The 23,694-nt window shown below is 38.6% G+C and overlaps 1 protein-coding gene and 1 pseudogene across 6 annotated transcripts in view; one reads left to right on the top strand and one right to left on the bottom strand.

The window, feature by feature from the left end:
• BCAS3 (BCAS3 microtubule associated cell migration factor) overlaps positions 1-23,694 on the top strand; it is a 799,405-nt gene that overhangs the window by 165,503 nt on the left and 610,208 nt on the right. The window lies entirely within an intron of this gene.
• LOC119513167 lies at positions 4,175-4,518 on the bottom strand (annotated as a pseudogene).

Here is a 23,694-nt window from a genome sequence, read left to right on the forward strand (position 1 = left end):
TTAGCTGGGAAGTCACGTGGCTGGCATCTGCTTGCTCCCAGGTTGCGTTTCAAAATGGTGTTCTCTATAATGTCAGCGTCAGCTTTCAGCGGCCGTCTTCGAAATGTCTCTCTAAGCTGCCACAAGCTCTGAGCTCCTTCTGTCTGTGCTTTCATAGGGCTCTGGTAATTCATTTAAGACCCACCCTGAATGGGTGGGGTAATACCTCCATGGAAGTTATCCAGTCAGAGTTCTTGCCCACAGTTGATTAGGTCACAGCTCTATGGAAACACTCAATCAAAGGATTCCAACCTAATCAACAATTATACATCTGCCTCCACAAGACTGCACCAAAGAACATGGCGTTTTGGGGGACATAATACATCCAAAATGGCACACACCCCTATAATCTATAACTCTTTAAAGATATTGAAAATTTCCATTACCCTAGAAGGTTCTGTCCTGCTATTTATGTCACCTTCCCTCCCCCAGGAGCATTTACTTTTCTGATTTCTTTCAACTCACAGAGTAGTATTTCTTGTTTTTGATGTAGTATGTATCAGTAGATCTTTCCATTGTATGTATCTACTACCATTTGTTTATCCGTTTTTCTGTTGATGGAATTTAGGTTGAATATAGCTTGTTAATGAAGCTGTTATGAACCTTCTCATACAAGTCTTTTGTGTTATAGAGTTAACATTGAAGTGTTCTCGGACAAATCAATAATAGAATATTTACTGTGTGAGGCCCTAATAAGTTCTATGAAGAAAAATAACCAAGGATAAGGAGATAGTAATGGAATATGTTCTCGGAGGCCTCTCTGATTAAAGTGTATTTGAGCTGAGACCTAAAAAAGTATACAAGTATTGAAGTGAGTTGTGCAGATAACTACAAGTTAACTTGGCATTTTTATTCATAGAGAGCAGAAAGTACAGCATTCCCGAGGCAGGAGTATGCTTGCTATTTTCAGAAAAATAACAAGGCTGGTGTGGGTGCAGAGTGAACAAGGTAGAGAGACTTGGTTCAAAGAGATGTTGGTACCATCCTATTGAGAGCAAGAGAGGGTCAAGGATGTGAGCATGATTGTTGTTAGCCACAGCCCTTGCATAAATTTTATTAAGTTCTTAAAGTTTTTGAAGTCACTTTAGAGGCCAAAATGTGTAAACATATTTTGAGTATTTGAGGCAAATGTCAACGATGTCTTTGTTGGTCTTATTTAGATAAAATGGTTCAAGGCAATATTTATGTTCTGTTTCTCTTTCTTGTTGGTAGATGGTGTAGCCTCTCCATCTGTCTGTTTTCCTATTCCTACCTTCTTTTCTCATCTTCCATTTCATTCCATTCTTTTCTCTATTTAGGTATGAAATAAATATAAGGATTATCCTGTTCATAATGAAGATTATTATTAAAAGTACTCAGCACAAAAGAAAACTGACAACCTAAAATTGTATGGAATAAAATATATTGCCTACAAATTGACAGTAGATTCAACCTTTATGGCTAAAATTTAGATCTGCAAAAATTTGACTACAATTAGAAAGCATGCATTGAAAGAATCTGTGAGTAAAATTGGACAAGGACAAACTGAACTGATTTTTTTTTTAAAGAAAACAATTTCACTGCAGTAATGGAAATGGAAGACTTGGAAATGGTTTAACTGATAACATGCATTAAATTGTTTGATGGAATTCTATCTGGAACAACTCTCTCTGTGAAAAATCATCAGTATTAGCATACTTTTGTGTAAAATATTTATATTCAATATATCATCCTCAATATCAAAAGAGTGGAGTTGGAATATTTTATTATCAGTTGGATTGTTATTTGCCTCTGGAACTGGTTTTGGACACAGGCAGAAGTGGTTTCTAGTTGATGTCTTGAAATCTTTAAGGCTGATTGATGAGCTTAAACTCTGGTTTAAATGAGTTTACAATGGTGTGTATGGTGGGGGTATTATTTAACATTTTCTGATGTGCAAACTGTCCGGAATTTTGTAGAGTGGGAGAGGAGTTGGTTGATTCATGGGCAAGCCCTTTTTCATTACTTTAATTGAGCGATTTGTTAGGATTTTAAGCTTTTTATAAATATTTTAGTGGTATAGGACAGAATTAAAAGGATTTAGAATGAAAGGAGTTTAACAAAAGGACTTTGTGACAGGATTGCAATAGTTTTTATATTTGATGGATTTAGCTAGCCGCTTTTCATTTCAATCATCATGCCACGTTCTATTAAATGCTGTAGAACAGGTGTGTGTAACGTCATTCTCTCTATTGTACATGCAAATAAACACACAATTTTATATATAAAAAGTTAATCCTCTACAATTTGGAGGATTACATTATAGGAGGTTGATGACTCCATTAGGCCTCATGGAAAGTACATGCTACTATTTATATTGCACCAAAAATCAGGTTAATAGCTATGATGTTGATGAGATTGTAGAACTGTTGTACTGACACTAAAAATTATTTTACTGAAACCATCCACAATCAAATTACTTAAAGCAGGGTCAAGATTTTGTTACATAGTTTTCCAGTCTGAAGTTAGAAAATTTTTTTACCTTAAGCCATGCCTTCAATAAATTTGGAGGTTTTGTTAACATTTGTTTGTTTATTGTAGTCTCTAGTCTTTTCTGCTTGCATAGTTTTTCCTTTTGTTAATAATAGGTGCTTAAGGATTATGTTCTTCTTAAGTTTGGGCTTTTATTTTGTAGTTTAAAAGTTTTGGTTGGCTGACCTTCTCTCCATATCACTGAACATTATAAATCTTTAGTAAGAGTCAGGTGGCTGACTTTTTATAGAGCAAAGACCAGTAAGCCAGTGGAAACAAATGGAGTTCTTCATTTCAGGTTTCAAAAACGCATGGCAATCAAACTATTCTTGCCAGTACTGTTTGCATTTTTAAGATGATATTTCCATCATCAAAATATCAAATTGGTATATATAATACATGTACAAACTGTGAAGACCTTGCAGAGACCAGGAAGGAGAAGGAAAATAGTTGTTGAAGTTGAGATTATTGATGTAAGACATTTGTACCAGTAAAATTTTAACTTGTGTCTGCATCAGAAGTCATATTGTTAATTGTGTTATCTGATTAATTTGTTTAGCAGAGGTAATCACATAAATCTATAGTGCATTGATGTTTGAATAGGTGTATTCTTGATGTTTTCTCAACATATGATCATGGACTTATTTAAAAGTCTTAGAGACTTTTCATTTAGAGATGGATTGTTATAAACTTTTAAAGAATTAATTATAGAGAATTTCATACATTAATATTGGTTATATTTTTAGTTTTCATCTCTAACGTTGTAGGGTTGATAATATCGTCTGTTATCAAAGGACGGTAAACTTAATCTTAATTTTCAGTCTTAATGATTATAATTATGTATTAAAAATATTATATTATGGCAGGTCACAGTCAGTATTTTATATCTATGTATGTATTTAAATATGGAGTGAAAAGTTTTTTAAATGAAAATAAGCTTTATTACATCAAGTAATAAGTACATACGAAGATGCAAACAGTTTTAGTCATTTTTTTCCCAGACATTTTGATCAACTTACAGGAAACACAGAAATGAAATCTCATACAGTCTTGGTATGAAAATTTTCGGGGGTCCTTGTTAAGTATGATAGGTTGCTCTTTCTTCTGTTTTTGTAACTGGTGCACTTTTCAGTTGACTTCAGAGCACTAACAGTCATGCAAATTCTTAAGCAATGAAGGAGTTATGTTAAGCAGAATCTGCACTGTATTGCCGAACTGGGGCTGGCTACTAAGTAAAGCTGCTGTCAGTATTTACTAAAATCAGAATCCTTAGAGTTTATTAGCTTATGAAAAGGAACAAAGAACAATTTAGTTAACAAATGTTTTCAAAAAGAGAAGATGAAAGTGAGATACTGGTATCTTTGAGTCACACTACAGTTTGATGATAGGTAACTTTTCCATGTATTTTTTTTTTATCGATCCTTAAGGAAAAAAAAAGCAAACAAAGAAACAGGCACTCCTAACTATTTAAAACACAAATCCTAATCAACTGCAAAATCTCTTCTCAGGCTTAAAGTCTAGGTTCAGAGCCTAGTGAACCATGGGAGGGAAACCGGGAGATAAAGAGTTTCATCTGAACAAGGGAGATGACCTGTAACTTCCCATCTTGTAGAAAGATGGAAAGCCTTCAAAGATAACGAGCAGGCTAGGAACTGGCATTCCGTTCTGTTTCAGCCAAGCACTCCTGAACCAGTCCTCTAGCATGAATGATGCCTCGTTTTAGTCTCTCCATGGCACTCTTGCTTCCTGCGTAGGTGGGCCTGATCTCTTTTCCCAACTCTTTGGTGATGGCCAGCAGCTCAGCATATTTGCTTTGGGGTACCTGGCTGTTCCCAGTTCCCTGGGCATAGCCAAGTGATGGGGATCCATAGTCACTCAGCAGCTGGCGGTACTGTGAGATGCTGCCATGCTGGTAGGAGAGTGGACACTTCCAACCGCGTTTCGGGAGGCGGCGGGCATGTGCGCCTTCAAGTTGGGTTTGTAAGACATCCCTGCCGGTGGGGGGGCGCGTGGGGCCTGGCTTGCGGGGGACAGCAGCGGGGCGGGTGGAGGCGGCGAGGTGGCGTCCGCGTCCCTGTGCCTGTCTGCGCGCCCGCCAGGCTCCTGCGCCTGGAGTGGTAATTTTAATATGATCAAAGGCGCCTTTTTAAAGAGCAAAAATGAAATTCTTCTGTGTTACAGAAAAATATTCATAAAGCAATCCTGGCAAGCAGTTTATTTTTTATACGGTCCTTCATTTTTTTTTTTTTTTTTTTTAAATTCAATTTTATTGAGATTGTTCAAATACCATACAATCATCCAAAGTGTACAATCAGTTGTTCATGGTACCATTACATAGTTGTGCATTCATCACAATTATTTTTTTCAATTTTTAGAACATTTTCATTACTCTAGAAAACAAATAAAAATAAAAAAGAAAACTCAAATTTTCCCATACCCCTACCCCCCCCCACCATTATTGACTGGTAATATTGGTAAAGTACATTTGTTACTTTTGATGAAAGAATGTTAAGATACTACTAACTGTAGTATGTAGTTTGCAATAGGTATATTTTTTCCCTATATACCCCTCTATTATTAATTTTATAGTTTCATACATTTGTTCTAGTTCATGAAAGAGATTTCTAATATTTGTACAGTTAATCATGGACATTGCCCACTACAAGATTCACTGTTTTATACATTTCCATATTTTAACCTCCAACTTCCCTTCTGGTGACATATGTGACTGTAAGCTTCCCCATTCCACCACATTCACACACCATTCAGCACTGTTAGTTATTCTTACAATAACATGCTACTGTCACCTCTTTCCATCTCCAAACACTGAAGTTCAGCCTAGTCAAACATTCTGCTCATAATAAGCAACCACTCCCCATTCTTTAGCCTCCTTCATATACTGGGAACCTATATTTTATACAATATTTGCCCTTTTGTGTCTGACATTTCACTTCTTTCACTCAATATAATGCCCTCAAGGTTTCTTCATCAACCTGTTTTTTTTTGTTGTTTGTTTGTTTTGTTTTTTTTGTTTTTTCATTTTTATTGAGATTGTTCAGATACCATACAATTATCCAAAGTTCCAAAGTGTACAATCACTTGCCCCTGGGTACCCTCATACAGCTGTGCATCCATCACACTTAATTTTTGTTCAATTTTTAGAAACTTTTCATTACTCCAGACAAGAAATAAAGTGAAAGATGAAAAAAGAAAAAAAGAAAAGGAAACTCTAAACCTCCCCTATCCCTAACCAACCCCCCTCAATTGTTGACTCCTAGTATTGATATAGTATGTTTGTTACTGTTTATGAAAAAATGTTGAAATACTACTAACTGTAGTATATAGTTTGTAATAGGTATATAGTTCTTCCCTATATGCCCCTCTATTATTAACTTCTAATTGTATTGTCATACATTTGTTCTGGTTCATGAAGTGATTTCTAGTATTTGTACAGTTGATCATGGACATTGCCCACCATAGGATTCAGTTTCATACATTTCCATCTTTTGACCTCCAGCTTTCCTTCTGGTGACATATATGACTCTGAGCTTCCCCTTTCCACCTCATTCACACACCATTCGGCGCTGTTAGTTATTCTCACATCTTGCTACCAACACCCCTGTTCATTTCCAAACATTTAAGTTCATCCTAATTGAACATTCTGCTCATACTAAGCAAGAGCATCTACATTTCTTCCACAAGGCAGGAGGGAGAGTCAAAGAAGGTAGAGAGGCAAAAGAAAGAGGAAACAAAAAAATGACAGCTAGGAAGCAGCAAAAGGAAAAATAACCCTAAATCAAAGTAGAATAAAGAATCAGATAATACCACCAATGTCAAGTGTCTAACATGCCTCCCCTATCCCCCCCTCTTATCTGCATTCACCTTGGTATATCACCTTTGTTACATTAAAGGAAGCATAATACAATGATTCTATTAGTTACAGTCTCTAGTTTATGCTGATTGCATCCCTCCCCCAATGCCTCCTCATTTTTAACACCTTGCAAGGTTGACATTTGCTTGCTCTCCCTCGTAAAAGAACATATTTGTACATTTTATCACCATTGGTGAATACTCTAGATTTCACCAAGTTACACAGTCCCAGTCGTTATGTTTCCTCCTTTCTTGTGGTGTCTCACATGCTCCCCATCTTCCTCTCTCAACCATATTCATAGTTACCTTTGTTCAGTGTACTTACATTGTTGTGCTACCATCTCCCAAAATTGTGTTCCAAACCACACACTCCTGTCTTCTATCACCCTGTAGTGCTCCCTTTAGTATTTCCTGTAGGGCAGGTGTCTTGTTCACAAAGTCTCTCATTGTCTGTCTGTCAGAAAATATTTTGAGCTCTCCCTCATATTTGAAGGACAGCTTTGCTGGATACAGGATTCTTGGTTGGTGGTTTTTCTCTTTCAGTATCTTAAATATATCACACCACTTCCTTCTTGCCTCCATGGTTTCTGCTGAGAGATCCGCACATAGTCTTATTAAGCTTCCTTTGTATGTAATGGATTGCTTTTCTCTCGCTGCTTTCAGGATTCTCTGTCTTTGACATTTGATAATCTGATTATTAAGTGTCTTGGTGTAGGCCTATTCATATGTCTTCTGTTTGGAGTACGCTGCGCTTCTTGGATTTGTAATTTTATGTCTTTCATAAGAGATGGGAAATTTTCATTAATTATTTCCTCTTTTATTGCTTCTGCCCCCTTTCCCTTCTCTTCTCCTTCTGGGACACCAATGATACGTACATTATTGTACTTTGTTTCATCCTTGAGTTCCCGGAGACGTTGCTCATATTTTTTCATTCTTTTCTCCATCTGCTCCTTTGCGTGTAGGCTTTCAGGTGTTTTGTTCTCCAGTTTCTGAGTGTTTTCTTCTGCCTCTTGAGATCTGCTGTTGTATGTTTCCATTGTGTCTTTCATCTCTTGTGTTGTACCTTTCATTTCCATAGATTCTGCTAGTAGGTTTTTTGAACTTTTGATTTCTGCCGTATACATGTCCAGTGCTTCCTTTACAGCCTCTATCTCTTTTGCAATATCTTCTCTAAACTTTTTGAATTGATTTAGCATTAGTTGTTTAAATTCCTGTATCTCAGTTGAAGTGTACGTTTGTTCCTTTGACTGGGCCATAACTTTGTTTTTCTTAGTGTAGGCTGTAATTTTCTGTTGTCTAGGCATGGTTTCCTTGGTTATCCAAATCAGGTTTTCCCAGACCAGAACAGGCTCAGGTCCCAGAGGGAAGAAATATGCAGTATCTGGTTTCCCTATGGGTGTGTCTTAGAAAATTGCTCCACCCTTTGATGCCTCGGGTCACTGTGCTGTTCTGCCCAGCAGGTGATGCCTGTTAGCCTATAATTCTTGACTGGTGTGAGGAGGTATGGCCATGTTCCCCCAGGCTCTGGGGTCTGGTTCTGAATGAAAAGGGCCCCACCCCTTTCCTCCTAGAGAAGACAGACCCCCCAGGTGGAGGTCATTAGCATTTCAGTGGTCTCACTCTCTGCTTGTGCTGTCTCCACCCTTCCCGGAGTCACAGCCCTGGAAACTGAAAATGACTGGGGCTTTCTCCACTGAGCCAAAAAAGAAACAGATAGTCCCCTTCAGACCCAGTCCAAGGCGACCCTCCGGCTCTCCCAGGTCAGTCGTCACCCAAAGCCTCTGTCTGTTTTTTGGGGCTGCGTACCTGTAGTGAGCAGTTCACACTCGCTACTTAAAACCCCAGTTGGAGCTCAGCTGAGCTGTATTTGCTTGCTGGGAGAGAGCTTCTCTCTGGCACCACGCGGCTCTGCAGCTCGGGCTATGGGGGAGGGGGTCTCCCGACCTGGTTCCGCAGGTTTTACTTACAGATTTTATGCTGTGTTCTCGGGCATTCCTCCCAATTCAGGTTGATGTATGATGAATGGATGGTCTCGTTTGTGCCCCCGCAGTTATTCTGGATTATTTACTAGTTGTTTCTGGTTTTTTGTAGTTGTTCCAGGGGGACTGCTTAGCTTCCACGCCTCTCTATGCTGCCATCTTGCCCGAGACTCCTCAACCTTGTCTCTTGCTTATTTACACTAGCTCTTCTGCTTTCTCCCTACGTCCACACTGGCTGGCTCATTTCTTCCTCGGTTCGTTTGGTAGGGAACTTCTCCGGAACAGAGCCCGTGCTGCAAGTCCATCCTTGTTAAGGATAAAGGGGTCTCCCTCCTGTCCAGTCTGGAGTCCGCGCAAGTTGATAGGCTACTTGGGATCTTGTGCCTTGGGACGTGCAGGGCCGGTCCTTCATTTTTAAAAACTTAAAAAAAAAAAAAAATTCAGCTGTTAAGCTGATTACCAAAAATAGGGAATGGAATTCACAGTGATAAACCTATAAGGTAAAAAGACATTTAGAAAGCTGGGTTAGAAACAGGAAATGGTATCATCTTATACCGGAGATCCGCTTAGTTGTACTTGGTTGCAAATATCTACCATACATTTACTTTTTTGTTTTTTTTTTAAAAACAGTTTTATTCATACACTGTATAATCCATCCAATGTGTACAATCAGTGGCTCACAGTATAATCACAGAGTTGTGCTTTCATCGTCACAATCAATTTTAGAACATTTTCATTGCTTCAGAAAGAAACACAAACAAATAAATCCCATACCCCTTATACCCCCCATTACTTAGCATTGGTCTGGTACCTTTGTTACAATTGATGGGAGAATATTATAATATTATTGTTAACTATAGTCGATCGTTGGCATTAGGTATATTTTTTCTCATATACCACTCTGTTCTTAACATCTTGTAATAGTGACATACGTGTGTTCTAGTTCATGAAAGAACATTCTTATATTTGTACAATTAGCTATTTAAAACGTTTATTTAGAAATAATTATAGGTTTACGGAAAGATGCAAAAACGTTAGAGAGAGGTCCTGTGTACCCTTCACCCAAACTCCCACAATGGTTACATCTTATATAAGTAATATAAAAATCATAAAATTGATGTTGGTATAATGTATGTGTATAGTTCCATATGATTTTATCATGTGAAAATTTGTGCAACTACCACTGCAATTGAAGTAGAGAACTATTTCATTACCATGTGCTATCCCTTTATAGTTACACTCAACCTTCCCTCCATCATCCCTAACCCTTGGCAACCATTAATCTGTTCATCTCTATAGTGATTTTTTCATTTCAAGATTCTTATGTAAGTGAAGTTACACTTTGTGACATTTTGAAATTGGCCTTTTCACTGCATATAATGCCCTTGAGGTACATCCAAGTTGTTTTGTCTAGCAAAAGTTCATTCCTCTTTAATGCTAAATAGTACTCCATGCTATGGATGTGCCACATCTATTGAATGAGCTATAGAATGACTTATAGGATGATTCCAGTTTTTCACTATTATAAATAAACCTGCTATTGTGTGGAAATAAATTGTTATTTCTCTGGAACAAATGCTGAGGAATGTGATTACTGGGTCATATGGTAAGTGTATGTTTAGTTTTTTTAAGAAACAGCCAAACTATTCCAGAGGGGCTATGCCATTTTACATTTCGATCAGCAGTGTATGAGAGATCTAGTTTTTGTGCATCATTGCCAGAACTTTCTGTTGTGAAGTTTATTTCTTTGGGCTATTCTAAAAGTATGTAGTGATATTTCATCATGTCTTAATTTGAATTTCCCTAATGGCTAGTAGTGATGTTAGTATCTTTTCAAGTTTTATTTGCCATCCATGTTCTTTTGCCCATTTTCTAATTGGATTTTTTTTTTTAAAGTTGAGGTTTGGGAGTACTTTGCATACACTCTAGATACAGGTCCTTTGCCTGATACGTGTTTTGCAGGTATTTTCTCCCGATGTGCAGTTTTTTGTTTGTTTGTTTTGTTTTGTTTTTTTTCTTTCACGTCCTTACAGGTACTTTCACAGAGCCAAAGCTTCTAATTTTCTGAAGTCCAACTTAACTGATTTTTTTTTTTCTTTTATGGATCATGCTTTTGGTATCTAAGATCTCTTTGCAAGCCTTAAGTCCTGCAGATTTCTCCTTTGTTTATTGTTTTACGTTTAGATCTATGATCTGTTTTGAGTTAATTTTGTGTAAGGTGTGAAGATAGGTTGAGATTTATTTTTTCCCTATTGATATGTTATTGCTCCAGGACCACTTGTTGGAAGGACAGTTCCATTGAATTGGTTTTACACCTTTGTCAAAAATCACTAGGTTATATTTGTGTCTATTTCTGTGTTTTCTTCGTTCTATTGTTCTTTGTGTCTGTCCTTCAGCCAGTAACACTCAGTCTTTTTTTTTTTTTTAATCATTTGAGATATATTCACATACCACGCAGTCATACAAAACAAATTGTACTTTCGATTGTTTACAGTACCATTACATAGTTGTACATTCATCACCTAAATCAATCCCTGACATCTTCATTAGCACACACACAAAAATAACAAGAATAATAATTAGAGTGAAAAAGAGCAATTGAAGTAAAAAAGAACACTGGGTACCTTTGTCTGTTTGTTTCCTTCCCCTACTTTTCTACACATCCATCCATAAACTAGACAAAGTGGAGTTTGGTCCTTATGGCTTTCCCAATCCCTTTGTCACCCCTCATAAGCTACATTTTTATACAACTGTCTTCGAGATTCATGGGTTCTGGGTTGTAGTTTGATAGTTTCAGGTATCCACCACCAGCTACCCCAATTCTTTAGAACCTAAAAAGGGTTGTCTAAAGTGTGCGTAAGAGTGCCCACCAGAGTGATCTCTCGGCTCGTTTTGGAATCTCTCTGCCACTGAAGCTTATTTCATTTCCTTTCACATCCCCCTTTTGGTCAAGAAGATGTTCTCCGTCCCACGATGCCGGGTCTACATTCCTCCCCGGGAGTCATATTCCACGTTGCCAGGGAGATTCACTTCCCTGGGTGTCTGATCCCACGTAGGGGGGAGGGCAGTGATTTCACCTTTCAAGTTGGCTTAGCCAGAGAGAGAGGGCCACATCTGAGCAACAAAGAGGCATTCAGGAGGAGACTCTTAGGCACAAATATAGGGAGGCCTAGCCTCTCCTTTGCAGCAACCGTCTTCCCAAGGGTAAAACTTATGGTAGAGGGCTCAACCCATCAAACCACCAGTCCCCTATGTCTGTGGTCATGTTAGCAACCATGGAGGTGGGGTAGGCGAATACCCCTGCATTCTCCACAGGCTCCTCAAGGGGGCACTACATCTTTTTTTTTTCCTTGTTTTTTTTTTTTTTTTAACTTTCCCTTCTTTTTTAAATCAACTGTATGAAAAAAAAAGTTAAAAAGAAAACAAACATACAATAAAAGAACATTTCAAAGAGACCATAACAAGGGAGTAAGAAAAAGACAACTAACCTAAGATAACTGCTTAACTTCCAACATGTTCCTACTTTACCCCAAGAAAGTTACATAATATAGCAACATTTCTGTGAACTTGTTCCTACTATATCCATCAGAAATTAACAGACCATAGTCATTTCTGGGCATCCCCAGAACGTTAAATAGCTTATCTGTTCTTCTTGGATTATTGTTCCCCCTTCCTTAATTGCTCTCTACTGCTAGTTCCCCTACATTCTAGATTATGAACCATTTGTTTTACATTTTTCAAAGTTCACATTAGTGGTAGCATATAATATTTCTCTTTTTGTGCCTGGCTTATTTCGCTCAGCATTATGTCTTCAAGGTTCATCCATGTTGTCATATGTTTCACCAGATCGTTCCTTCTTACTGCCGTGTAGTATTCCATCGTGTGTATATACCACATTTTATTTATCCACTCATCTGTTGAAGGACATTTGGGTTGTTTCCATCTCTTGACAATTGTGAATAATGCTGCTTTGAACACTGGCGTGCAGATATCTGTTCGTGTCACTGCTTTCCGATCTTCCGGGTATATACCGAGAAGTGCAATCGCTGGATCGAATGGTAGCTCTATATCTAGTTTTCTAAGGAACTGCCAGACTGACTTCCAGAGTGGCTGAACCATTATACAGTCCCACCAACAATGAATAAGAGTTCCAATTTCTCCACATCCCCTCCAGCATTTGTAGTTTCCTGTTTGTTTAATGGCAGCCATTCTAACCGGTGTTAGATGGTATCTCATTGTGGTTTTAATTTGCATCTCTCTAATAGCTAGTGAAGCTGAACATTTTTTCATGTGTTTCTTGGCCATTTGTATTTCCTCTTCAGAGAACTGTCTTTTCATATCTTTTGCCCATTTTATAATTGGGCTGTCTGTACTATTGTCATTGAGTTGTAGGATTTCTTTGTATATGCAAGATATCAGTCTTTTGTCAGATACATGGTTTCCAAAAATTTTTTCCGATTGAGTTGGCTGCCTCTTTACCTTTTTGAGAAATTCCTTTGAGGTGCAGAAACTTCTAAGCTTGACGAGTTCCCATTTATCTATTTTCTCTTTTGTTGCTTGTGCTTTCGGTGTAAAGTCTAGGAAGTGGCCGCCTAATACAAGGTCTTGAAGATGTTTTCCTACGTTATCTTCTAGGAGTTTTATGGTACTTTCTTTTATATTGAGATCTTTGGTCCATTTTGAGTTAATTTTTGTGTAGGGGGTGAGGTAGGGGTCCTCTTTCATTCTTTTGGATATGGATATCCAACTCTCCCAGCCCCATTTGTTGAAAAGACCATTATGGCTCAGTTCAGTGACTTTGGGGGCCTTATCAAAGATCAGTTGGCCATAGATCTGAGGGTCTATCTCTGAATTCTCAATTCGATTCCATTGATCTATATGTCTATCTTTGTGCCAGTACCATGCTGTTTTGGCAACTGTGGCTTTATAATAAGCTTCAAAGTCAGGGAGTGTAAGTCCTCCCACTTCGTTTTTCTTTTTTAGAGTGTCTTTAGCAATTCGAGGCATCTTCCCTTTCCAAATAAATTTGATAACTAGCTTTTCCAAGTCTGCAAAGTAGGTTGTTGGAATTTTGATTGGGATTGCATTGAATCTGTAGATGAGTTTGGGTAGAATTGACATCTTAATGACATTTAGCCTTCCTATCCATGAACATGGAATATTTTTCCATCTTTTAAGGTCCCCTTCTATTTCTTTTAGTAGAGTTATGTAGTTTTCTTTGTATAGGTATTTTACATCTTTGGTACTTGATTTTTTTACATCTAGGTACTTGATTTTTTTAGTTGCTATTGAAAATGGTATCTTTTTCTTGAGTGTCTCTTCAGTTTGTTCATTTCTACCATATAGAAACATTACTGACTTATGTGCATTAATCTTGTATCCCGCTACTTTGCTAAATTTGTTTATTAGCTCTAGTAGGTATATTGTTGATTTCTCAGGGTTTTCTAGATATAAGATCATATCATCTGCAAACAATGACAGTTTTACTTCTTCTTTTCCAATTTGGATGCCTTTTATTTCTTTGTCTTGCCGGATTGCCCTGGCTAGCACTTCCAGCACAATGTTGAATAACAGTGGTGACAGCGGGCATCCTTGTCTTGTTCCTGATCTTAGAGGGAAGGCTTTCAGTCTCTCACCATTGAGTACTATGCTGGCTGTGGGTTTTTCATATATGCTCTTTATCATGTTGAGGAAGTTTCCTTCAATTCCTACCTTTTGAAGTGTTTTTATCAAAAACGGATGTTGGATTTTGTCAAATGCTTTTTCAGCATCTATTGAGATGATCAATTGATTTTTCCCTTTCGAGTTTTTAATGTGTTGTAATACATTGATTGTTTTTCTTATGTTGAACCATCCTTGCATGCCTGGAATGAACCCCACTTGGTCATGGTGTATGATTTTTTTAATGTGTCTTTTGATTCGATTTGCAAGTATTTTGTTGAGGATTTTTGCATCTATATTCATTAGTGAGATTGGCTGGTAGTTTTCCTTTTTTGTAGCATCTTTGCCTGGTTTTGGTATTAGATTGATGTTAGCTTCATAAAATGAGTTAGGTAGTGTTCCATTTTTTTCAATGTTTTGAAAGAGTTTGAGTAAGATTGGTGTCAGTTCTTTCTGGAAAGTTTGGTAGAATTCCCCTGTGAAGCCATCTGGCCCTGGGCATTTATTTGTGGGAAGATTTTTGATGACTGATTGGATCTCTTTGCTTGTGATGGGTTGGTTGAGGTCTTCTATTTCTTCTCTGGTCAGTCTAGGTTGTTCATATGTTTCCAGGAAATTGTCCATTTCCTCTACATTATCCAGTTTGTTGCCATACAGTTGTTCCTAGTATCCTCTTATAATTTTTTTAATTTCTTCAGGATCTGCAGTTATGTCACCTTTTTCATTCATTATTTTGTTTATATGGGTCTTCTCTCTTTTTGATTTTGTCAGTCTAGCTAGGGGCTTGTCAATCTTGTTGATCTTCTCAAAGAACCAACTTTTGGTGATATTTATCCTCTCTATTGTTTTTTTGTTCTCTATGTCATTTATTTCTGCTTTAATCCTTGTTATTTCTTTTCTTGTACTTGGTTTAGGATTGGTTTGCTGTCCATTTTCTAGCTTCTTCAGTTGATCCATTAGTTCTTTGATTTTGGCTCTTTCTTCCTTTTTAATATATGCCGTTTAGTGCTATAAATTTCCCCCTTAGCACTGCTTTTGCTGCATCCCATAGGTTTTGGTATGTTGTGTTCTCATTTTCATTCGTCTCTATATATTTAGCAATTTCTCTTGCTATTTCTTCTTTAACCCACTGATTGTTTAGGAGTGTGTTGTTTAACCTCCAGGTATTTGTGAATTTTCTAAGTCTCTGATGGTTATTGACTTCTAATTGTATTCCATTGTGGTCAGAGAATGTGCTTTGAATAATTTCAATCTTTTTAAATTTATTGAGGCTTGTTTTATGTCCCAGCATATGATTATTCTGGAGAAAGTTCCATGAGCACTAGAAAAGTATGTGTATCCTGGTGATTTGGGATGTAATGTCCTGTAGATGTCTGTTAAATCTAATTCATTTATCAGATTGTTTAGGTTTTCAATTTCCTTATTGGTCTTCTGTCTGGTTGATCTATCTATAGGAGAGAGTGATTATGTTGAAGTCTCCCACAATTATTGCGGAAACATCAATTGCTTCCTTTAGTTTTGCCAGTGTTTCTCTCATGTATTTTGTGGCACCTTGATTGGGTGCATAGACATTTACGATTGTTATTTCTTCTTGCTGAATTGCCCCTTTTATTAGTATGTAGTGGCCTTCTTTGTCTCTCAAAACATCGCTGCATTTGAAGTCTATTTTATCTGAGATTAATATTGCTACACCTGCTTTCTTTTGGTTTGTTGCTTGGATGAAATATTTTTTTCCATCCTTTCACTTTCAGTTTCTTTGTGTCCCTGTGTCTAAGATGAGTCTCTTGTATGCAACATATTGATGGTTCATTTTTTTTGATCCATTCTGCGAATCTATGTCTTTTAATTGGGGAGTTGAATCCATTTACATTCAACGTTAAAACCGTGAAGGCATTTCTTGAATCGGCCATCTTATCCTTTGGTTTATGTTTGCCATATTTTTCCCTCTCTCTATTAATATCCTTTATTGTACCCATACCGAATCTCTTTAGTACTGAACCTTTCTCCAAGTCTCTCTGTCCATTTCTTTGTTTTCTCTGTCTGTAGGGCTTCCTTTAGTATCTCCAGTAGGGCAGGTCTCTTGTTAGCAAATTCTCTCAGCATTTGTTTGTCTGTGAAAAATTTAAGCTCTCCCTCAAATTTGAAGGAGAGCTTTGCTGGATAAAGTATTCTTGGCTGGAAATTTTTCTCACTCAGAATTTTAAATATATCGTGCCACTGCCTTCTTGCCTCCATGGTGGCTGCTGAGTAGTCACTACTTAGTCTTATGCTGTTTCCTTTGTATGTGGTGAATTGCTTTTCTCTTGCTGCTTTCAGAACTTGCTCCTTCTCTTCTGTGTTTGACAGTGTGATCAGTATATGTCTCGGAGTGGGTTTATTTGCATTTATTCTATTTGGAGTTCGCTGAGCATTTATGATTTGTGTATTTATGTTGTTTAGAAGATTTGGGAAGTTTTCCCCAACAATTTCTTTGAATACTCTTCCTAGACCTTTACCCTTTTCTTCCCCTTCTGGGACAGCAATGAGTCTTATATTTGGACGTTTCATATTATCTATCATATCCCTGAGGTCCATTTCGATTTTTTCAATTTTTTTTCCCCATTCTTTCTTTTATGCTTTCATTTTCCATTCTGTCATCTTCCAGGTCACTGATTCATTGTTCAACTTCCTCTAGTCTTGTACTATGAGTGTCCAGAATCTTTTTAATTTGGTCAACAGTTTCTTTAATTTCCATAAGATCATCCATGTTTTTATTTAGTCTTGCAATGTCTTCTTTATGCTCTTCTAGAGTCATCTTGATTTCCTTCATATCCCGTACTATGGTCTCATTGTTCATCTTTAGTTCTTTGAGTAGCTGCTCTAGGTGCTGTGTCTCTTCTGGTCTTTTGATTTGGGTGCTTGGGCTTGGGTTATCCATATCGTCTGGTTTTTTTCATATGCTTTATAATTTTCCTGTTGTTTTTGGCCTCGTGGCATTTGCTGAACTTGATAGGGTTCTTTTAGGGTTTGTAGACCTATTGAAGTCCTTATCTCTAATTTATCAGATCTACAGCTTCGTGGAGTACACTTTGTCTAACTAACCAGCAGGTGGCGTCCACGAGCCACCTGTTCTCCACAAGCCAGTTCTCCCCTGCTTATCCTTTGTGGTGAGTGGGGGAGTGAGTCTTGTGGGGTCCAATTGGTGTCCCAAGCTTGCGTGTGAAGTTGGTGTTGCCTGCCCTGTATGTGGGGCGTGTTTCTGGGCAGTCGGGGAGGGGGGGTGGCCCTAACAATCAAATCTCCCTGATGATCCTAGAGTTTTAAAGCTGCTGCAATAGTCTAATCCTTCAGTTCAGTCCTGCCACAGTTTGTCTCTGCCACTGACCCACAAGTCTTTGATATTGGCATATGGCTCCTGAGACTTGCAAGTGGGCCCCTCTTCCAGGCTGTGCACCCCGGGTCCTCTGTTGAGGGATGACTGTGCTATGTCTCAGGTGAGTGCCGTCCCCCCAGGGCAGTTCTGGGCTGCTGGGCTGTGTAGGGAGGCTCCCAGTCTGCTCAAATGATGGCTGAATGGGGCTTTGTTAATTCACACTGCTCCACCTTCCCAGCTCTGGGACAATCAGCTGAGGTTGCAGGGAAGGCTAATGTCCACGCCCAGTTTTGTGGTGTGTGCCTGTTATTTGAAGCACTTCCGTCACACTGGGTTGTCTGGGGCAGCTCTGGGCTATGGGGCTGGCGATGGGCAGGAGTGTTTCCTGTCCACCAGGATGGTGGCTGTGAGTGGACACCCCCCTTTTCTTGGGAAGTTGTGGTGTTTAGTGAATTTTCTCAGCCACTGGATTATTGCCTTTTGTCTCAGAGCTCTCTTAGTTCTGCTCTTGACTTGACGTGCCCAAATTGCAATTCTTTGAAGCTTTCTGTATTGGGCTTCTTAGAGTAATTGTTTTAGAAAAAGAAAAAAGGATTAAAAAAAAAAAAAAAAAACAGGGCCCTCCTCAGAGATCTAATGGGTTATTGAAATGCTAATAGACAAAGCAACCAGGGCCATTAAGGAAAGGTCCACAGGGCAGAGAGATCAGCTTTTCTTCGGGATTTGCATATGCGTCGCAAGGCCTGAGCTCCGCCCTTCCCCTTTCTGTGTTCGCCAGAACTCCAAAAATCCTCTGCTTTTATTTTGGAGTTTTTCGTGTTATTTTTTTTTTTTTCTATGCCTGTCTCCTCTCTGCTGGGCTGGCAGCTCTCAGATTCTCTGGTGTCTGGTCTCAGTCTATGTATGGTTGGAGTATGGATCAGTAGAATGAGTTTCCGAGAAGGGCTACCACTGCAGTTCTCCCTTCTCCTTCCCGGAGCTGACAGCCCCTCCTCCCACGGGACTGAGCCTGGCAGGGAGGGGCGCGAGTCCCCTGGACGCAAAAACTTACAGATTTCGCTGATCTCAGCAGTTCGACATTTTCGTGAGTGTTGTATGAAGTATGCCCAAAGACAGATTGCTCTGTGGTGTCCAGTCCACGCAGTTCCTGGCTTTTTACCTACTTTCCTGGAGGAGTAACTAAAACTTACAGCTCACCAGTCTGCCATCTTGCCCCGCCTGTCAACACTCAGTCTTGATTAATGTAGCTATATAATCACTTTAGAGTGATTCCATCCATTTTGTTCTTTTTTAAAATATTGTTTTAGCTATTCTAGCTCCTTTGCCTTTCCATATAAATTTTAGAATATTGTATTTATATTTATAAAAAATCTTGCAAGAATTTTGATCTGTCACTTTATATCAATTTGGGGAGAACTGACATTTTTACTAATTGAGTCATCCAATACATAAACATACTTTGTCTCTCTATTTATTTAGATTGCCCTTCATTTCTTTTACTAGCATTTTCTAGTTTTTGGTATAAAAGTCCCATGCATTTTTTTTTCTCTTAATTTTAATAGACTTTATTTTCTATCACAGTTTTAGGTTTATGGAAAGCTTGTGTAGAAAGTACAGAGAGTTCCCATATGCCCCCCACTCCCCCCTTTACCCCCTGCCCCCCAAAAAATAACAAAACCAAACAACAACACAGAGTTTCCTCTGTTAACATCTTGTAGTAGTGTGGTACGATTGTTACAATTAATACATTATTATTAACTGAAGCCTATAGTTTACGTTAGGGTTCACTCTTGCTGTTGTACGGTTCTTTTGAAATGCATAATATCATGTATCTCCTCGTAAGCTAAATTGTTATACAGTTCTCTTCAAGTGTCAAGGCTACTGATTGGAGTTGGATAGTTTTAGGTATTTATTTCTAGCTGTTCCAGTACATTAAAACCTAAGAGGTGTTATGTATATAGTGTGTAAGAATGTCCAGCAGAGTCACCTCTCAACTGCATTTGGAATCTCTCAGCCACTGAAACTTTATTTCGTTTCATTTTGCAGCCCCCTTTTGGTGAAGAAGATGTTCTCAGTCCCTTGAGTCAGGTCCAGATTCATCCCCAGGAGTCATATCCTGTGTTGCCAGGGAGATTTACATCCCTGGGAGTCAGGTCCCACGTAGAGGGGAGGGCAGTGAGTTCACCTGCTCAGTTGGCTTAGCTAGAGAGAAAGGGCCACATCTGAGCAACAAAGAGGAACTCAGGGGGAGACTCCTAGACAAAATTATAAGCAGGGTTATAACCTCTCCTTCATGCATGCATCTTTTTTTTTTAAATTCATTTTATTGAGATATATTCACATACTATGCAGTCATACAAAACAAAGCGTACTTTTGATTGTTCACAGTACCATTACATAGTTGGGCATTTGTCCCCCAAATCAATCCCTGACACCTTCATTACCACACACACAAAAATAACAAGAATAATAATTAAAGTGAAAAAGGGCAATTAAAGTAAAAAAGAACACTGGGTGCCTTTGTTTGTTTGTTTTTTTCCTTCTCCCATTTTTCTACTCATCCATCCATAAACTAGACAAAGGGGAGTGTGGTCCTTATGGTATTTGTGACTTTTCTAAGTCTCTGATGGTTATTGACTTCTAATTGTATTCCATTGTGGTCAGAGAATGTGCTTTGAATAATTTCAATTTTTTAAAATTTATTGAGGCTTGTTTTATGTCCCAGCATATGATCTATTCTGGAGAAAGTTCTGTGAACACTAGAGAAGAATGTGTATCCTGGTGATTTGGGATGTAATGTTCTATATATGTCTGTTAAATCCAATTCATTTATCAGATTTTTTAGGTTTTCAGTTTCCTTATTGGTCTTCTGTGTGGTTAATTTATCTATAGGAGAGAGTATTGTGTTGAAATTTCCCACAATTATTGTGGAAACATCAATTGCTTCCTTTATGATTTTATTTCTTGTTGAAGTGCCCCTTTTATTAGTATGTAGTGGCCTTCTTTGTCTCTCCTAACATCCTTTCATTTAAAGTCTATTTTATCTGAGATTAATATTGCTACTCCTGCTTTATCTATCATATCTCTGAGGTCCATTTCGATTTTTTTGATTTTTTTTCCCCATTCTTTCTTTTTTTCTTTCATTTTCTGTTCTGTCATCTTCCAGGTCACTGATTCATTGTTCATCTTACTCTAGTCTTGTCGTATGAGTATCCAAATTCTTTTTAATTTGGTCAACAGTCACTTTAATTTCCGTCTATTTTTGTATTTACTCTTGCAATTTCTTCTTTATGCTCTTCTAGGATCTTCTTCATGTCCTTTATATCCTGTGTCATGCTCTTCTTCATGTCCTTTATATCCTGTGCCATGGTCTTGTTGTTCATCTTTAGTTCTTAGATTAATTGCTCCAAGTACTGTGTCTCCTCTCATCTTTTGATTTGGATGCTTGGGCTTGGGTTATCCATATTATCTGTTTTTTTTCATATGCTTTAAAATTTTCTGTTGTTTTTGGCCTCTTGGCATTTGCTTAACTTGATAGGGTTCTTTTAGGATTTGTAGACTGACTGAAATCCTTATCTCTAATTTGTCAGATCTGCAGCTTCGTGGAGTACACTTTCTCTAACTAACCAGCAGGTGGCGTCCATGAGCCACCTGTTCCCCTCAAGCCAGTTCTCCCCCACTTTGTCTTTGTGGTGAGTTGGGGGTGTGAGTCTTGTGGGGTCCAATTGGTGTACCAAGCTTGCGTGTGTAGTTGGTGTTGCTGGCCCTGTACATGGGGCGTGTGTCTGGGCGGTCAAGGAGTTGGGGCGGCTCTAACAATCAAATGTCCCTGGTGTTCCTGGAGATTTAAAGCTGCTGCAATAGTCTAATCCTTCAGTTCAGTCCCGCCACAGTTTGCCACTGACCCACAAGTCCTTGGTATTGACGTATGGCCCCTGAGACTTGCGAGTGGGTCCCTCTTCCAGGCCGTGCACCCCCTGGTCCTCTATTGAGGGATGACTGTGCTATGTCACAGGTGAGCGCTGTCCCCCAAGGGGGGTTCTGGGCTGCAGGGCTGTGTTCCCAGTCTGCTGAAAGGATGGCTGAATGGGGCGTGTTAATTCACACTGTTCTGCCTTCCCAACTCTGGGGCAACCAGCTGAGGGTTCAGGGAAGGCTAATGTCCGTGCCTCATTTTGTGGTGTGTGTGTATGTGTGTCGTTTGAAACACTTCCTGTCACACTGGGTTTTCTGGGGCAGCTCTGGGCTGTGGAGCCAGTGCCTGGCAGGAGTGTTCTCTGCCCACCGGGAAGATGGCTGTGAGGGGATGACCCCCTTTTCTTGGGAAGTTGTGGTGTTTAGTGAATTTTCTCAGCCACTGGACTTATTCCTTTGTGTCTTGAGCTCTCTGAGTTCTGCTCTTGTCTTGACTTGCCCAGATTGCAAGTCTTTGAGGTTTTCTGTTTTGGCCTTCTTAGAGTAATTGTTTTAGAAAAAGAGAAAGAGATTTAAAAAAAAAAAAAAAAGGGAAGGGACCTCCTTGCAGATCTAATGGGCTATTGAAATGCTAAGAGACAAGGAAATTAGGGACAGATCCAGGGAGCAGAGAAACCGGTTTTTCAGACAAAGAAACTTGCCTTCTGGATTTGCATATCAGTCTGACTCTGCCTGATTCTGCCCTTCTCCGTTCTATGTTCACCAGAACTCCAAAAAGTCTCTGCTTTTATTTTTGGGTTTTCGTTGCTGTTTTTGCTATCCCTGTCTCTTCTCTGCTGGGCTGGCTGCTCCCAGATTCTCTGGTGTCTGGTGTCAGTCTATCTATGCTTGGAGTTTGGATCAGTGGAATGAGTTTCCGATAAGGGCTGCAACTGCAGTTCTCCCTCCTCATTCCCAGCTCTGACGGCCCCTCCTCCCATAGGACTGAGCCTGGCAGGGAGGGGCGTGGGTCCCCTGGCCTCGAAAACTTACAGATTTCGCTGATCTCAGCTGTTCCACATGTTCATGAGTGTTGTATGAAGTATGCCCAAAGTCAGATTGCTCTGCGATGTCTAGTCCACGCAGTTCCTGGCTTTCTACCTACTGCCCTGGAGGAGTAACTAAAATGTACACCTCGCCACTCCGCCATCTTGCCTTGCCCTCCCCTCACCATTGAGTCTTATAGGGGCTTAATGTTGGCTGTAGGTTTTTTGTAGATATTCTTTATCAAAATCATATATCATATCATATGGTTTTTCTTCTTTAGTCTGTTGATGTGATAGTTTACATTAATTGTTTTTCAAATTTTAAACCTGCCTTGCATACCTAGAATAAATCCTACTAGGTTATGGTGTGTAATTTTTTTATACACTGTTGGAATTGTTTCACTAATATTTTGTTGAAGACTTTCGCAACTGTGTTCATGAGAGATTTTCCTCTGTAAATTTGTTGTGATGTCTATGTCTGTTTTTGATATTAAGGTAACACTGAGCATCCTCATGTTATTACTGATTTGAATGGGAATGCTCTGAGCCATTACATATGATTTTCTTTTGTAGATACTCATCCTTGGGTTAAGAAAACTTATTTTTGTTTTCTTTTGTTACTGTGATTAGGTATAGAATTTTATTGGATGCTTTTACTGCATGCAGTGAAATGTTAATATAAAATACATTGATTTTGTGATGTGAAACTATTAGTATCACTTTGATAAACCCAATTTTGTTATGAAATTTTATATTTTTTTAATGCATTGCTAGATTCAGTTCACTAATACTTTGTTTAGGACTAGTGCATGTATGTATATTGGAGGAAATTTTCCTGTCTTGAAATACCTACTTTTTTTAAAATGCAGTTTTGTTGAGATATACACACACCATACAGGCAATCTGAAGTATACAATCACTGGCTCACAGTATCATCACATATTTGTGCATACATCCCCATGATCAACTTTAGAGCGTTTTCATTACTCCAGAACATAAATAGTAAAAAAGAACACACAAATCCTCCCCTACTCCTTATCTCCCTTATTACTGACCCATAGTATTGGTGTGGTACATTTGTTACTGTTGATGAAAGAGTGTTCAAATATTACTGTTAATTATATAGTCCATAGTTTGCAATAGGTATATTTTTCTTATATACCCCTCTATTATTAACTCCCTTTCATAGTGTCATACATTTGTTCTAGTTCATGAAAGAACTTTTTAATATTTGTGCAGTTAATCATGGACATTGTCTACTACAAGATTCACTGTGTTGTACATTCCCATGTTTTAAACTCCAACTTCTTTCTGGTGACATTCATGACTCTAAGCTTCTTTTTTATACCAAATTCACACACCA

The sequence above is a fragment of the Choloepus didactylus genome, chromosome 18 (assembly GCF_015220235.1).
Source record: "Choloepus didactylus isolate mChoDid1 chromosome 18, mChoDid1.pri, whole genome shotgun sequence".
Taxonomy (NCBI): Eukaryota; Metazoa; Chordata; class Mammalia; order Pilosa; family Megalonychidae; genus Choloepus; species Choloepus didactylus.